The sequence below is a fragment of the Salvelinus alpinus genome, chromosome 38, assembly GCF_045679555.1.
Source record: "Salvelinus alpinus chromosome 38, SLU_Salpinus.1, whole genome shotgun sequence".
In the NCBI taxonomy this organism is placed as follows: domain Eukaryota; kingdom Metazoa; phylum Chordata; class Actinopteri; order Salmoniformes; family Salmonidae; genus Salvelinus; species Salvelinus alpinus.
This window is the reverse complement of record NC_092123.1, coordinates 887025-904529: the sequence shown is the minus strand read 5'-3', so window position 1 is coordinate 904529 and position 17505 is coordinate 887025.

Below are 17505 nucleotides of genomic sequence, written 5' to 3'. Positions count from 1 at the left end.
AGAACCTTTTGAGGATTTGAGGACCCATGCCAAATCTTTTCAGTCTCCTGAGGGGGAATAGGCTTTGTCGTGCCCTCTTCACGACTGTCTTGGTGTGCTTGGACCATTCTAGTTTGTTGTTGATGTGGACACTAAGGAACTTGAAGCTCTCAACCTGCTCCACTGCAGCCCCGTCGATGAGAATGGGGGCGTGCTCGGTCCTCCTTTTCCTGTAGTCCACAATCATCTCCTTAGTCTGGTTACGTTGAGGGATAGGTTGTTATTCTGGCACCACCCGGCCAGGTCTCTGACCTCCTCCCTATAGGCTGTCTCGTTGTTGTCGGTGATCAGGCCCACTGTTGTGTCGTCTGCAAACTTAATGATGGTGTTTTAGTCGTGCCTGGCCATGCAGTCATGGGTGAACAGAGAATACAGGAGGGGACTGAGCATGCACCCCTGGGGAGCTTCAGTGTTGAGGATCAGCGTGGCAGATGTGTTGCTACCTACCCTCACCACCTGGGGGCGGCCCGTCAGGAAGTCCAGGATCCAGTTGCAGAGGGAGGTGTTTAGTCCCAGGATCCTTAGCTTAGTGATGAGCTTTGAGGGTACTATGGTGTTGAATGCTGAGCTGTAGTCAATGAATAGCATTCTCACATAAGTGTTCCTTTTGTCCAGATGGGAAAGGGCAGTGTGGAGTGCAATAGAGATTGCATCATCTGTGGATCTGTTTGGGCGGTATGCAAAATGGAGTGGGTCCAGGGTTTCTGGGATAATGGTGTTGATGTGAGCCGTTACCTACCTTTCAAAGCACTTCATGGCTACGGACATGAGTGCTACAGGTCTGTAGTCATTTAGGCAGGTTGCCTTTGTGCTCTTGAGCACAGGGACTATGGTGGTCTGCTTGAAACATGTTGGTATTACAGACTCAATCAGGGACATGTTGAAAGTGAGTGCTATGAGGCGGTAGTCATTTAGCTCAGTTACCTTAGCTTTCTTGGGAACAGGAACAATGGTGGCCCTCTTGAAGCATGTGGGAACAGCAGACTGGGATAAGGATTGATTGAATATGTCCGTAAACACCCCAGCCAGCTGGTATGCGCATGCTCTGAGGACGCAGCTGGGGATGCCGTCTGGGCCTGCAGTCTTGCGAGGGTTAACACGTTTAAATGTTTTACTCACGTTAGCTGCAGTGAAGGAGAGCCCGCAGGTTTTGGTAGCGGGTCGTGTCAGTGGCACTGTATTGTCCTCAAAGTGAGCAAAGAAGTTGTTTAGTCTGTCTGGGAGCAAGATATCGTGGTCCGCGACGGGGCTGGTTTTTCTTTTGTAGTCCGTGATTGACTGTAGACCCTGCCACACACCTCTCGTGTCTGAGCCGTTGAATTGCGACTCTACTTTGTTTCTATACTGACGCTTAGCTTGTTTGATTGCCTTGCGGAGGGAAGAGCTACACTGTTTGTATTCGGTCATGTTTCCGGTCACCTTGCCCTGATTAAGAGCAGTGGGTCGCACTTTCAGTTTTGCGCGAATGCTGCCATCAATCCACGGTTTCTGGTTGGGGAATGTTTTAATAGACATTGGGTACAACATCACCGATGCAATTGCTAATAAACTCGCTCACCGAATCAGTGTATTCATCAATGTTGTTGTTCGCCGCTTTGCGGAACATATCCCAGTCCACATGATCGAAGCAATCTTGAAGTGTGGAATCCGATTGGTCGGACCAGCGCTGAACAGACCTGAGCGCGGGTGCTTCCTGTTTTAGTTTCTCATCATCTTAAATAAGCATTCCCCATTCAAAAAATTTGAACCAGGAACAGATATAGCCCTTGGTTCACTCCAGACCTGACTGCCCTTGACCAGCACAAAAACATCCTGTGGTGTACTGCATTAGCATCGAATAGCCCCCGCGATATGCAACTTTTCAGGAAAGTTAGGAACCAATATACACAGGCAGTTAGGAAAGCAAAGGCTAGCTTTTTCAAACAGAAATTTGCATCCTGTAGCACTAACTTCAAAAGGTTATGGGACACTGTAAAGTCCATGAAGAATAAGAGCACCTCCTCCCAGCTGCCCACTGCACTGAGGCTAGGAAACACTGTCACTACCGATAAATCCGCGATAATTGAGAATTTTAATAAGCATTTTTCCACGGCTGGCCATGCTTTCCACCTGGCTACCCCTATCCTGGTCAACAACCCTGCACCCCTCACCGCAACTTGCCCAAAGCCTCGCCCATTACTCCTTCACCAAAATCCAGATAGCTGAAGTTCTGAAAGAGCTGCAAAATCTGGTCCCCTACAAATCAGCAGGGCTAGACCATCTGGACCCTCTCTTCCTAAAATTATCTTTCCCGAAATTGTTGAAAAACCTATTACTAGCTTGTTCAACCTTTCTTTTGTATCGTCTGAAAGAAGATTGGAAAGCTTGTCGTGGTAATTTCCTGTATTACTCAATGATGAGAGAGCCAACCACACACAAGTCAGAGTTATATTATAAAGTCCATCTTTAATATAATATGAGCTTCACCATAGCCCTTTTTTGACTCTCAGATCAATTCAGTGTCTATACTGAGTCCTTACAAAACAATTCTTAGTTTCATTTATAGCCAAGATACACGCCTCTCAACTTACAAAGAATCCTTTACCCGAAAGAGGAGTATCCCATAGCTAGACAGCATCAGCTATAAATCATCGTTCAGTTTGGTCCCCTAAACAAGGTTCTAATCTCATTCTTGGTACTTCACTGTCTACCAAAACATTACCTCATCCAATGGCATACATCAATTGTCAAGTCTAGATACTCCCATCCAACATACAACCCCTCCTGGATAAGCTCAGAAAAGACAGTGAGCCTCTTAGGTCATATACCAGATCAAGATAAGGGCAACCTCAGAGGGGACATACAATGGTCCCAAACACTGCCTTACTCCTTCCCCCCATGAGAAAAGTAGGGAGTGACTGGCGTACAGACATTGTATGAGATAACTAACTGGTTCCCCATTAATAACGCCATCCCTTCACATGGTTTAGGAATAGTTACAGACACATTCCCATAAGAAAACAATGTTCCATTCTGTCCTCCTCCCCTTCTGATATTCTACATAGCACCACATGGTTTAACAGATACATTGACATATGAAGACAAGCCTGACCTCTCCCCTCTCTGGGCCCCAAGTGACTAAGCCCTAGCTCAGAAGGGAAAATGCAACTGCCCACAGTATCTCACAAGCATATGATGAAAATAACATCTTATCTATCTATGTTACCTAGCTAAATCTGATTCTGCCACGACAAGCTGCCGCGCTCATCCCCCTCTTCAAAGGGGGGAGACACTCTAGACCCAAACTGCTACAGACCTGTATCTATCCTACCCTGCCTTTCTAAGGTCTTCGAAAGCCAAGTTAACAAACAGAACTCCAACCATTTCGAATCCCACCGTACCTTCTCCGCTATGCAATCTGGTTTCCAAGCTGGTCATGGGTGCACCTCAGCCACGTTCAAGGTCCTAAACGACATCATAACCGCCATCAATAAGAGACAATACTGTGCAGCTGTATTCATCGACCTGGCCAAGGCTTTCGACTCTGTCAATCACCACATTCTTATCGGCAGACTCAACAGCCTTGGTTTCTCAAATGACTGCCTCGCCTGGTTCACCAACTACTTCTCTGACAGAGTTCAGTGTGTCAAATCGGAGGGCCTGTTGTCCGGACCTCTGGCAGTCTCTATGGGGGTGCCACAGGGTTCAAACCTCGGGCCGACTCTTTTCTCTGTATACATCAATGATGTCACTCTTGCTGCTGGTGATTCTCTGATCCACCTCTACGCAGACAACACCATTCTGTATACTTCTGGCCCTTCTTTGGACACTGTGTTAACAAACCTCCAGACGAGCTTCAATGCCATACAACTCTCCTTCAGTGGCCTCCAACTGCTCTGAAATGCAAGCAAAACTAAATGTATGCTCTTCAACCGATCACTGTCCACACCTACCCACCCGTCCAGCATCACTACTCTGGACGGTTCTGACTTAGAATATGTGGACAACTACAAATACCTAGGTGTCTGGTTAGACTGTAAACTCTCCTTCCAGACTCACATTAAGCATCTCCAATCCAAAATTAAATCTAGAATCGGCTTCCTATTTCGCAACAAAGCATCCTTCACTCATGCTGCTAAACATACCCTTGTAAAACTGACTATCCTACTGATCCTTGACTTCGGCGATGTCATTTACAAAATAGCCTCCAACACTCTACTCAGCAAATTGGATGCAGTCTATCACAGTGCCATCCGTTTTGTCACCAAAGCCCCATATACTACCCACCACTGCGACCTGTATGCTCTCGTTGGCTGGCCCTCGCTTCATATCCATCGCCAAACCCACTGGCTCCAGGTCATCTATAAGTCTTTGCTAGGTAAAGCCCCGGCTTATCTCAGCTCACTGGTCACCATGGCTGCACCCACCCGCAGCACGCACTCCAGCAGGTATATTTCACTGGTCACCCCCAAAGCCAATTCCTCCTTCGGCCGCCTTTCCTTCCAGTTCTCTGCTGCCAATGACTGGAACGAACTGCAAAAATCACTGAAGCTGGAGACTCATATCTCCCTCACTAGCTTTAAGCACCAGCTGTCAGAGCAGCTCACAGATCACTGCACCTGTACATAGCTCATCTGTAAATAGCACATCCAACTACCTCATCACCGTATTGTTATTTATTATATTTATTTTGCTCCTTTGCACCCCAGGACCTCTATTTGCACACTTATCTTCTGCACATCCATCACCCCAGTGTTTAATTTGCCATACTGTAATAATTTCACCACTATGGCCTATTTATTACCTCATCCCCCTTATCCTACCTCATTTGCACACACTGTACATAGACCTTCTCTATTGTATTATTGGCTGCATGTTTGTTTATTCCATGTGTAACTCTGTGTTGTTGTTTGTGTCGCACTGCTTTGCTTTATCTTGGCCAGGTCGCAGTTGTAAATGAGAAAACATTTATAAAATTGAGCGGAGGCAGATGGAGAGGAGTGTAACGATCGTCGTCTTCGTCGGACGAGGAATAGGAAGGATCGGACCAAAATGCAGCGTGGTATGTGTCCATGTTAAATTTATTAAAACTGAACACTAAATACAAAATAACAAAAGTGAAACAACGAAAATCAAAACATTCATGAAAGTTGACACAACACTTAGGCTACCTAAGTATGGTTCTCAATCAGAGACAACGATTAACAGCTGCCTCTGATTGGGAACCATACCAGGCCAAACACATAGAAATACAACACACAGAACAAAACATAGAATGCCCACCCCAACTCACGCCCTGACCAAACCAAAATAGAGAGATAAAAAAGGAACTAAGGTCAGGATGTGACAAGGAGGCTCGGAAGAGTAAAGATGTACTTCCAATTGGCTCATTCATCCCCCTCCTCTTCCCTGTAACTATTCCCCAGGTCGTTGCTGTAAATGAGAAAGTGTTCTCAGTCAACTTACATGGTAAGATAAATATATAATATATATATATATATTAAGCTGAGTATGTTAAGTACAATATCACCAATCTGAAATGGTGGCACCATCTCGCGATGATGTGCAGAGTTGGGTTCCTCTCCCAATCAGTGGCAAAGGTTGAGGGTTGAGTGTTCTGATGTGTAGCTGCTGCATCATGGCTATTCATCGAATAATTACATACCACGTTCAATTATTACGTGATTAAATTAATCATATAACAATTAATTAAGTAGTAATCTGGGGTACCAAGAGAAAAATGTATTTAACGAGTTACTGTTTCCCGACTTAACTCAAGGATATCAGAATATCTCAATATACTATCCGTCATCCATCAATCATTTGCTCCTATTTCAGTCTCATTCTGAACGTCGTAATATCCTATAAATCTGTATGAATCTCTAGTCTCCATGATGAATCAGCGATACACAAATTGGCTTAATTATTTATTTACTAACTAATAATTAATCTCACAGAATTACATAAACACACACAGGATAGATGATACACTGATTATTAACATGATGCAATGAAAAGTTCCTAGTGGACTAACCCGATATGATGGCTGGTTACACAATGAAAGGGGGTGGGGAACGAAAGAACGGGAGAAGGAGAGACAAAGGAATTAAACTATCGTACATACAGTTGAGTAACACGCTCATCGTAAATATGGATATTTAGCATCCTAACAACCGCTCATTCGGATTTAGAAATGCAATGTACATATTTACGCTTGTATGTCTTTCGCGTCTCTCTCTGTTGAAATACGCCGGTCCATTTTCTGGGGAGCCAGCCGACAGAAAGTCTTTGGTTGTGTAAGTCTCTGGTTGACCACCAGAGGTCACCATGTCCTTTGTAGTGGTAGCTTCTTGGTCTCGGAGTGTCTGTTAGAACGTATCTTCCAGAGGTGTACCACGCGGTGTTCAGCGGGCCTTGCCCTTCACTCTGGTTGTTTAGAATAGATACCCTAGAGATACCTATAGTGGTGAGAGGAAATTGGTCTCTCGTCTTTGGTCGAGTTTCCTAGGCTAACAGTGCATAAACAGCAGCAGACTGAATGCTCCTGTGTGGTCTTCTTTCCGAGAGAGTTTCAGAGGGTCTTTAAACCATTTCGTAATGTATTCAGCTTGCGCTGCACGTATACTGGTCTTTAGTTTTAAACCATTTCTCAGCCATGTAGCCACTGCTCCACGCTGTCTGGTCTCTATTTAAATGACAACCATTTCAATGTGTAGCCCCATCTCCACGTTTTCTGGTCTAATGTACATTTTGTTTGGAGTCCTTTTATAAGCACTCTTGGAAAAAGGGGCATTCCATCCTTTTGGCATAATATCTGTGCTCACGTGGGCGTGGTTACTGACTGGGTAAAACTTTACATGAAAAACAAAATAAATCACATTTAATCTTCTCACAAATAGTTCCATATTTAACCCTCCCGCTGTTCTTGGGTCAAAATGACCCGCCCTTGTGTTTAACCCTCCCGCTGTCATTGGGTCAAAATGAACCGCCCTTGTGTTTAACCCTCCCGCTGTCATTGGGTCAAAATGCACCACCCTTGTGTTTAAATTCCACAACATTTAGATGTAAATCTTATAACTGGTACGTATACATTTGTAGAGTTACCGTTATTTGGTTATACCGTCCTTAATGATATCACAAAACAACAAATGATTTGACATGATTGTTCTTAAGTCCCTCCCGACCATTTTCCACATTATTTACGTTACAAATATTATTTCAATGTCCAACCTTTTGATGTCAAAGTTTGGCTATCTGTCAGCCCTGTGCCGAGCTGATCTGACGCCTATGATCCTCACCCAAGAGAGAGAGTCATGACAGCACCAAAGGCTAATAGCACCAAAGGCTAATAGCACCAAAGGCTAATAGCACCAAACACAAAAAAGCCAAAAGCATGGTGCTAGAGCATGGCTAAAAGGAGAACATTATTCTTCAGAGTCTCAAGATTATATAATCATTCGGAATGACGTATACATACATCATTACAGACGTCGGTAGATATGAAACTGATACAACTTCCAACTGAACAAACAGTGAGTCATTGCTACTTTGTCATGTTTTGTGGTAGAGAGAGTGAAATTCAGCAGTTTAGCAAATGCAAGGATGGATTGTTAGTTCCTGAGCCTAGAATTTGGTGTCCTGACATCTGATACCAAGACAAATGGAAAACCTGTAGACCAGACCGTTTTAAGTTATGTGCATGTAATCATATGATTATAAGCAAAAGTATGTGAGGATGTGGTCGTCTTGAATATTGGTCGTCATCTTGGATCTTGGTCATCATTTTGGCATCCTGGTCGTCATCTCGGCATCGTGGTCATCATCTTGGATCTTGGTCGTCATCTTGGCATCCTGGTCGTCATCTTGGCATCCTGGTCGTCCCCCACAGTGTGTGTGTGTGTGTGTGTGTGTGTGTGTGTGTGTGTGTGTGTGTGTGTGTGACCAACAAACAAACAACCTCGACTTAAATCGAAAACACACACACACACACACACACACACACTGTGGGGGACGACCAGGATGCCAAGATGACGACCAGATGACGACAAAAACGTGATTTTTGTGATCACGTTTTCACCTGTGTAGTTTCATGTTATCACATGTTGCTTTACATGTTGTCACATGTTATCACATTAACGTCAAATGAAAACGTGTTTTTGGAACACTTCACATGTGATCACATATGAAATGCATGTGTTTTTTCATAAGGTGAGTATGGTGCACCAGTAAGGCCAAGGTCGTCACACACACACACACACACACACCTGAATGCCATCATGCGCATCACCCACAATATGCAGTTAGAATGACTGCCACGGTAGGGAAGATTGATAAATGAGACTAAACTGTCTAAACTGCATAACCATGTCAATAACAGGTGAAAAGAATCCAACCACTTACAGATTGGATTAGTTTGATTTAGGAACAAGCATATTATGATCCACTCCACTTCCCTGGCTCGCTGTCCTGGCAAACATCACCCCCACACCAAATATAAGCCTCCCATCAAGAAAGTACCAGGACAAGGATTTGCGGGTGGGTATAATTTGTGGAACGTTCCAACAGGAATCCGTTCCAAAAACTTCTAAATATCAAGGTTGCCAACAAACAACGCATACAGAGTCGTATAACAGTAGAATGAGATACCGGGTAGTGAGTGAGCTATATAATTACGTTTTTCACTCACCACGTTTATTGAAAAATGTCTCTCTTCATTCTGGTAGCCTCCACCATTTCTCGTTCGTTGGTTTAGTTATTATTTCCGATGTTCCTGCATTCGCCGGTGAACTCTGTTGCGCCTCAATTATGGAATCGTTGTGGTTGAAATGTAACTAATGACCGCTAGCCCAAGTATTTTATTAGCTAGGTGGCTTGTACACAATTGTTACCGATGATACTGTATATACCTACTCGTACTACAGAAACATGCATTGTATTTTACCAAGGTCTCTTTGTGTTAATCCTGTTTCCCAAATATAGCAGGTAACTTGTGTCTATGTCGATGTTGTTGCGTTCATCTTGCCTAGTTAAATAAAGATTAAATAAATTAGAACATTTAAAATATATACTTTGACCTATTTCAGGTAACCCCAAGATGCTTGATTCACTACAGCTGCTTTTGAATAACTTTCCAGTCGTTTTAGCTTTACATTCCGACTTTTGAACGTCTGTTTATTGGACATGTATATAGTGTCTAATCAAAAAGAACAACGTATGTAAAGCATCCCATCTGTTTTAAGGTTATAGTGTTTGTGTGTGTGTGTGTGTGTGGTGTAGGTCCTCTTGATGTCCACTAGGTGTCAGCACAGCTTCAATAATGTCACACCAGGTTCACAACATGTTTTCATGTGTAACAAATCAAATTGTATTTGTCACATGCGCCGAATACTACGTGTAGACCTTACAGTGAAATGCTGATTTACAAGCCCTTAACCAACAATTTAGTTGTAAGAAAATGTGTTAAGTAAAAAATGAGAAATAAAAGTAATAAATAATTAAAGATCAGCAGTAAAATAAAAATAGCAAGGCTATATACATGGGGTACCGGTACAGAGTCGAGGTGTGGGGGCACCTGTTAGTCGAGGTAATTGATGTGTTCCAAGTCCAGTGGTGTAAATTACTTAACAAACATGTATTTAAACTACTCCACTACATTCTGTTTATATCTGGGGGGTTTTGTATCTGTACTTTAATGTTTCTGTTTCTTTACAACATCAAGTTTTACTTCACTACATTTCTAAAGAAAATAATGTATTTTTTACTCCATACAGTTTCCCTGGCACCCAAAAGGTACTTTTTGCATTTCGAATGCTAAGCCGGACAGGAAAATGGTCCAATTCACTCACTTATCAAGAGAACATCCCTGGTCATCCCTACTGCCTCTGATCTAGCGGACTCACTAAACACATGCTTCGTTTGTAAATTATGTCTGAGTGTTCCCATGGCTATTTCTTAAATAAAAATGCAAGAGAATCGTGCAGTCTGGTTTGCTTATATATGGAAGGTCAAATCATTTATACTTTTACCACTGATACTTAAGTATCTTTTAGCAATGACGTTTGCTTAGTATTTTACTGGGTGACTTTTACTTGAGACATTTTCTATGAAGGTATCTTTACTTTTACTCAAGTATGACAATTGGGTACTTTTTCCACCACTGTTCAAGACATTTAGCACCCAAGACCCAACATTCACTTGGTGGCTTGAAATAAGAGTGCTGAACTAGGATCTGTTTAGCATTTGTGAGTAGAATGAATAACATTACTTTGACGGGGGTGGGGGGTACAGATTCCAGTTCAGCATTCTTAGCCTGAGACATTTCATAAATGCGTACAGAGGAGTACTTTTCTACGATCAGCTTTGCCCAGATCATTCTGAATCAGTTGTCTCTGGAATAAGATTATATGGACAGGCGTGGGTTTGATTGTAGATCAGCACTCCTACTAAACACCAGTTGCTGTAACCTAACATTTTATCATCCAATTTCCCTTGCTGTCTAATGTCCTTCCGGAACCCCACCTCAACATTGTTCTGTCAAGGCAACAAAAGCAAGTTGGCATGCTCTTGCAAGGATCTTAACTCACAACCTCTCCTTTGGGAATTCACCACCATGACTACTACTACAACTATTTCTAAACTATCTTAACATGTGGCTTTCTTCAGGGGGACCAAGACTAGGAACACCTTTGAATGGTCTACAAAGCATGCCCCCAGGTCAAAGTTGCCTTTTTGCAGACAAGGATAATACCTGGTGTGACATTACTGAAGCTGTGCTGACACCTAGTGGACATCAAGAGGATCTACACCACACACACACAAACACTATAACCTTAAAACAGATGGATGCTTTACATACGTTGTTCTTTTTGATTAGACACTATATACATGTCCAATAAACAGACGTTCAAAAGTCGGAATGTAAAGCTAAAACGACTGGAAAGTTATTCAAAAGCAGCTGTAGTGAATCAAGCATCTTGGGGTTACCTGAAATAGGTCAAAGTATATATTTTAAATGTTCTAATTTATTTACTCTTTATTTAACTAGGCAAGATGAACTCAACAACATCGACATAGACACAAGTTACCTGCTATATTTGGGACACAGGATTAACACAAAGAGACCTTGGCAAAATACAATGCATGTTTCTGTAGTAGGAGTAGGTATATACAGTATCCTCGGTAACAATTGTGTACAAGCCACCTAGCTAATAAAATACTTGGGCTAGCGGTCATTAGTTACATTTCAACCACAGTGATTCCATAATTGAGGCGCAACAGAGTTCACCGGCGAATGCAGGAACATCGGAAATAATAACTAAACCAACGAACGAGAAATGGTGGAGGCTACCAGAATGAAGAGAGACATTTTTCAATAAACGTGGTGAAGTGAAAAACGTAATTACATAGCTCACTCACTACCCGGTATCTCATTCTACTGTTATACGACTCTGTATGCGTTGTTTGTTGGCAACCTTGATATTTAGAAGTTTTTGGAACGGATTCCTGTTGGAACATTCCACAAATTATACCCACCCGGATTTGCCAATGTCAATCTCTTTCCATAAACCTAATCTATGCTAAATGACACGTTGTTTGCTTAGCTAGCTAGGTAGCTCATGTCAAATGAATAGGTTACTATCACGTATCTGAAAATACATGATTAACTGATGTTTACTGATCATGAAAAGCATGCAGTTACTTGCTGTATAACTCTGATGATAGAGCTAAATGTGGAATAATCAGAAATGTCTGTGTAGTTCTGACTATGCTATTCAAGAGGTAATGTTATTAAAATCAAATAGTTATACAATGTATTTAACAATCTCTTGAAAATGGTAAGCGGCCTAGTTGTTCATGGTTTTACCAAAAATCGTATACATTTCTGGCACCAACATCAATTAATCTCGAGAAGGATCTGAATATACCTGCGTGTAAATACAGGAAAAGGAGAGAATAATATCCACAAAAAGGTTGTGATGTGTAGATAGATTCACATACAAGCACTGACATTTTTTCAAAGTTCAAATTGTTAAATCGAATCCACCAGACGCAGCCAAACCATGGAAATGGTGTGGATATTACAGCCTACTACAGGATACACAGTAGCCTCTCTCTCTCTCTCTCTCTCTCTCTCTCTCTTTCTCTCTCTCTCTCTCTCTCTCTCTCTCTCTCTCTCTCTCTCTCTCTCTCTCTCTCTCTCTCTCTCTCTCTCTCTCTCTCTCTCTCTCTCTCTCTCTCTCTCTCTCTCTCTCTCTCTCTCTCTCTCTCTCTCTCTTTCTCTCTCTCTCTCTCTCTCTATTTCTCTCTCTCTCTCTCTCTCTCTCTCTCTCTCTCTCTCTCTCTCTCTCTCTCTCTCTCTCTCTCTCTCAATTCAATTCAATTTCAATTCAAGGGGCTTTATTGGCATGGGAAACATGTGTTAACATTGCCAAAGCAAGTGAGGTAGATATTATACAAAAGTGAAATAAACAATACAAATTAACAGTAAACATTACACATACAGAAGTTTCAAAACAATAAAGACATTACAAATGTTATATTATATATATACAGTGTTGTAACAATGTACAAATGGTTAAAGCACACAAGTTAAAATAAATAAGCATAAATATGGGTTGTATTTACAATGGTGTTTGTTCTTCACTGGTTGCCCTTTTCTTGTGGCAACAGGTCACAAATCTTGCTGCTGTGATGGCACACTGTGGAATTTCTCCCAGTAGATATGGGAGTTTATCAAAATTGGATTTGTTTTCAAATTCTTTGTGGATCTGTGTAATCTGAGGGAAATATGTCTCTCTAATATGGTCATACATTGGGCAGGAGGTTAGGAAGTGCAGCTCAGTTTCCACCTCATTTTGTGGGCAGTGTGCACATAGCCTGTCTTCTCTTGAGAGCCATGTCTGCCTACGGCGGCCTTTCTCAATAGCAAGGCTATGCTCACTGAGTCTGTACATAGTCAAAGCTTTCCTTAAGTTTGGGTCAGTCACAGTGGTCAGGTATTCTGCCACTGTGTACTCTCTGTTTAGGGCCAAATAGCATTCTAGTTTGCTCTGTTTTTTTGTTAATTCTTTCCAATGTGTCAAGTAATTCTCTTTTTGTTTTCTCATGATTTGGTTGGGTCTAATTGTGCTGTTGTCCTGGGGCTCTGTGGGGTGTGTTTGTGTTTGTGAACAGAGCCCTAGGACCAGCTTGCTTAGGGGACTCTTCTCCAGGTTCATCTCTCTGTAGGTGATGGCTTTGTTATGGAAGGTTTGGGAATCGCTTCCTTTTAGGTGGTTGTAGAATTTAACGGCTCTTTTCTGGATTTTGATAATTAGTGGGTATCGGCCTAATTCTGCTCTGCATGCATTATTTGGTGTTCTACGTTGTACACGGAGGATATTTTTGCAGAATTCTGCATGCAGAGTCTCAATTTAGTGTTTGTCCCATTTTGTGAAATCTTGGTTGGTGAGCGGACCCCAGACCTCACAACCATAAAGGGCAATGGGCTCTATGACTGATTCAAGTATTTTTAGCCAGATCCTAATTGGTATGTTGAAATTTATGTTCCTTTTGATGGCATAGAAGGCCCTTCTTGCCTTGTCTCACAGATCGTTCACAGCTTTGTGGAAGTTACCTGTGGTGCTGATGTTTAGGCCGAGGTATGTATAGTTTTTTGTGTGCTCTAGGGCAACGGTGTCTAGATGGAATTTGTGGTCCTGGTGACTGGACCTTTTTTGGAACACCATTATTTTGGTCTTACTGAGATTTACTGTCAGGGCCCAGGTCTGACAGAATCTGTGCAGAAGATCTAGGTGCTGCTGTAGGCCCTCCTTGGTTGGTGACAGAAGCACCAGATCATCAGCAAACAGTAGACATTTGACTTCGGATTCTAGTAGGGTGAGACCGGGTGCTGCAGACTGTTCTAGTGCCCGCGCCAATTCGTTGATATATATGTTGAAGAGGGTGGGGCTTAAGCTGCATCCCTGTCTCACCCCACGACCCTGTGTGAAGAAATGTGTGTGTTTTTTGCCAATTTTAACCGCACACTTGTTGTTTGTGTACATGGATTTTATAATGTCGTATGTTTTACCCCCAACACCACTTTCCATCAATTTGTATAGCAGACCCTCATGCCAAATTGAGTCGAAGGCTTTTTTGAAATCAACAAAGCATGAGAAGACTTTGCCTTTGTTTTGGTTTGTTTGGTTGTCAATTAGGGTGTGTAGGGTGATTACATGGTCTGTTGTACGGTAATTTGGTAAAAAGCCAATTTGACATTTGCTCAGTACATTGTTTTCATTGAGGAAATGTACGAGTCTGCTGTTAATGATAATGCAGAGGATTTTCCCAAGGTTACTGTTGACGCATATTCCACGGTAGTTATTGGGGTCAAATTTGTCTCCACTTTTGTGGATTGGGGTGATCAGTCCTTGGTTCCAAATATTGGGGAAGATGCCAGAGCTAAGGACGATGTTAAAGAGTTTTAGTATAGCCAATTGGAATTTGTTGTCTGTATATTTGATCATTTCATTAAGGATACCATCAACACCACAGGCCTTTTTGGGTTGGAGGGTTTTTATTTTGTCCTGTAACTCATTCAAGGTAATTGGAGAATCCAGTGGGTTCTGGTAGTCTTTAATAGTTGATTCTAGGATTTGTATTTGATCATGTATATGTTTTTGCTCTTTATTCTTTGTTATAGAGCCAAAAAGATTGGAGAAGTGGTTTACCCATACATCTCCATTTTGGATAGATAATTCTTCGTGTTGTTGTTTGTTTAGTGTTTTCCAATTTTCCCAGAATTGGTTAGAGTCTATGGAGTCTTCAATTACATTGAGCTGATTTCTGACGTGTTGTTCCTTCTTTTTCCGTAGTGTATTTCTGTATTGTTTTAGTGATTCACCATAGTGAAGGCGTAGACTCAGGTTTTCCGGGTCTCTATGTTTTTGGTTGGACAGGTTTCTCAATTTATTTCTTAGATTTTTGCATTCTTTATCAAACCATTTGTCATTGTTGTTCATTTTCTTCGGTTTTCTATTTGAGATTTTTAGATTTGATAGGGAAGCTGAGAGGTCAAATATACTGTTAAGATTTTCTACTGCCAAGTTTACACCTTCACTATTGCAGTGGAACATTTTACCCAGGAAGTTGTCTAAAAGGGATTGAATTTGCTGTTGCCTAATTGTTTTTTGGTAGGTTTCCAAACTGCATTCCTTCCATCTATAGCATTTCTTAATGTTACTCAGTTCCTTTGGCTTTGATGCCTCATGATTGAGTATTGCTCTGTTCAAGTAGACTGTGATTTTGCTGTGGTCTGATAGGGGTGTCAGTGGGCTGACTGTGAACGCTCTGAGAGACTCTGGGTTGAGGTCAGTGATAAAGTAGTCTACAGTGCTACTGCCAAGAGATGAGCTATAGGTGAACCTACCATAGGAGTCCCCTCGAAGCCTACCATTGACTATGTACATACCCAGCGTGCGACAGAGCTGCAGGAGTTGTGACCCGTTTTTATTGGTTATGTTGTCATAGTTGTGCCTAGGGGGGCATATGGGGGAGGGAATGCTGTCACCTGCAGGCAGGTGTTTGTCCCCCTGTGTGCTGAGGGTGTCAGGTTCTTGTCCAGTTCTGGCATTTAGGTCGCCACAGACTAATACATGTCCCTGGGCCTGGAAATGATTGATTTCCCCCTCCAGGATGGAGAAGCTGTCTTTATTAAAGTATGGGGATTCTAGTGGGGGGATATAGGTAGCACACAGGAGGACATTTTTCTCTGTTAAGATCATTTCCTTTTGAATTTCTAGCCATCTGTGTTATCTCATCTCATCTCATCTGTGTGAACGTGCCTTAGGCATGCTGCAAGGAGGCATGAGGACTGCAGATGTGGCCAGGGCAATAAATTGCAATGTCCGTACTGTCTCTGTCTCTGTCTCTGTCTCTGTCTCTGTCTCTCTCTCTCTCTCTCTCTCTCTCTCTCTCTCTCTCTCTCTCTCTCTCTCTCTCTCTCTCTCTCTCTCTCTCTCTCTCTCTCTCTCTCTCTCTCTCTCCCTCTTTCTCTCTCTCTCTCTCTCTCTCTCTCTCTCTCTCTCTCTCTCTCTCTCTCTCTCTCTCTCTCTCTCTCTCTCTCTCTCTCTCTCTCTCTCTCTCTCTCTCTCTCACACCTGTGGGTACACAATGCCGATGTCGGAAACTGTACTGTAATTGGAGAAAAACATTTCCATAATGGTGTGGGGCATGACATCTCATATGCCTGTTTCCCCCTCAACGTCACATCGCAAACTGGTGCATGTTGCCAAGAGGAAAAGCCTGTGTCACAACGTGTCCTTGCTGATTGAACCGGTTTGTAGAGTTTGGGACTAATAAAAAACAAATAGTTATACAATGTATTTAACAATCTCTTGGAAACGGCAAGTAGCCTAGTTATTCGTGTTTTTTAAGTGACAATCGTACGTATATATTTCTGGGACCAACATCAATCAATTTCAAGAAGGATCTGAATATACCTACGTGTAAGTACAGGAAATGTAAGGAGTGGCGCCAGACAGGAGAAGCAGATCCTTCGCCCTCGAGCGCCAGAGGGAGGAAGAGTGGGAGCAGGCGTGACAGGAAAAGGAGGGAATTAAACTCAGCAAAAAAAAGAAACGGCCCTTTTTCAGGACCCTGTCTTTCAAAGATAATTCATAAAAATCCAAATAACTTCACAGATCTTCATTGTAAAGGGTTTAAACACTGTTTCCCATGCTTGTTCAATGAAGCATGAACAATTAATGATCATGCACCTGTGGAACGGGCGTTAAGGCACTGACAGCTTACAGACGGTAGGCAATTAAGGTCACAGTTGTGAACATTTCTGACACTAAAGAGGCCTTTCTACTGACTCTGAAAAACACCAAAAGAATGATGCCCAGGGTCCCTGCTCATCTGTGTGAACGTGCCTTAGGCATGCTGCAAGGAGGCATGAGGACTGCAGATGTGGCCAGGGCAATAAATTGCAATGTCCGTACTGTGAGACGCCTAAGACAGGGCAACAGGGAAAAAGAACGGACAGCTGATCATCCTCGCAGTGGCAGACCACGTGTAACAACACCTGCACAGGATCGGTACATCCGAACATCACACCTGCGGGACAAGTACAGGATGGCAACAACAACTGCCCGAGTTACACCAGGAATGCACAATGCCTCCATCAGTGCTCAGACTGTCCGCAATAGGCTGAGAGAGGCTGGACTGAGCGCTTGTAGGCCTGTTGTAAGGCAGGTCCTCATCAGACATCACCGGCAACAACGTCGCCTATGGGCACAAACCCACCGCTGGACCAGACAGGACTGGCAAAAAGTGCTCTTCACTGACGAGTCACAGTTTTGTCTCACCAGGGGTGATGGTCGGATTCGCGTTTATCGTCGAAGGAATGAGCGTTACACCGAGGCCTGTACTCTGGAGCGGGATCAGTTTGGAGGTGGAGGGTTACAGGGAAGACATCCTGTTCCCTCATGTGATACCCCTCCAGCA